Below are 1,238 nucleotides of genomic sequence, written 5' to 3' on the forward strand. Positions count from 1 at the left end.
TTCATATTTTTTTTTTTTTTAGACACACCATTTGAACCAAAAGAGTCAAAAGAACCAAATTTGTTTGGTATGGATGGGAGAGAAGTATCAAAGCTAACTTTTGGTGTTTTGAAGATGCCATTGAGAAAATCAGAGTTGAAAATGGATAACTCAAAGTCTTGTTGGGAGGTTAAGCAGAGGGAATCTAATGGTGGTGTTTAAGCAAGAAGATAGGAAGATGGGTTATGAGGATCTTTGGGTGTGGTTTTAGATCTTGTTGTGTTTGAAAAAAATTGGTTTTGAGGCATGAGTGCTAAGAGAAATATAATTAAAGCATTTCCTTCTTTAATTCACGTGAAAGTAGGAAAGACAATTAAAAGTCACTTAACACTTCAAAATATACATTTAATAAAATAAATTGAAAGAAGAAAAAAATGAAGGTTTTGTAAAAAACAAAAGTTCACGTAAAGCATACCCCCTTTTTGAAAGAAAAAAAATAAATTGACTAATTTATTAAACAAGGATTCTTGATTATTTTTAATTTTTCTTTTAGAAATAAAAACCGATCTTCCACTAAAGGTTTTGTAAAAATATCAGCTAATTGATTTTCTGTGTTAATGAATAAAAGTTCAACTTCCTTTTTATTCACATGATCACGAATAAAGTGATGTTTTATTTCGAGATCTGGAATGTTGAATGGGGTTCTTTGATAAATTTATAGCACTGGTATTATCACATAAAATTTGAATATTTGCGTACCTGAGGGAGAAATCCTCTAATTGATTCCTAATTCATAATACCTGAGAGCAGCAGTTTGCAGCGGAAATATATTCAGCTTCTGTTGTGGATAATGCTATAGTGCTTTGCTTTCTGCAACACCAGCTGACTAAAGCTTCTCCAAGCAATTGACATGCGCCACTTGTACTTTTTCTTTCCATTTTATCTCTGGCGTAGTCAGCATCACAATATGCCACAAGGTCGAAGTGAGTTCCCTTTTTATACCATAGACCGACACTTGGAGTGCCTACAAGGTATCTGAAAATTCTTTTAACTGCAATGTAGTGTGACTCTTTTGGTGCAGTTTGAAATCTAGCACATAAGCCTACTGCAAAAACAATGTCAGGTCTACTAGCAGTTAAATATAAAAGAGATCCAATCATTCCTCTATATTCTTTTTCAGGAAAATCTTTTCCATTTTCATCTTTGTCAAGGCTTGATGAAGGATGCATGGGAGTGGTCATGATTTTGGCTTCATTCAT

General features: G+C 33.1%; 1 pseudogene; it reads right to left on the reverse strand.

Annotated features, from left to right (window-relative positions):
- Positions 1-770: 770 nt before the first annotated feature.
- On the reverse strand, positions 771-1,238 carry LOC146959499 (secreted RxLR effector protein 161 pseudogene; annotated as a pseudogene).

This window comes from Medicago sativa, chromosome 1, assembly GCF_051527215.1.
Source record: "Medicago sativa cultivar Bolivia chromosome 1, Bolivia_mono, whole genome shotgun sequence".
NCBI lineage: Eukaryota > Viridiplantae > Streptophyta > Magnoliopsida > Fabales > Fabaceae > Medicago > Medicago sativa.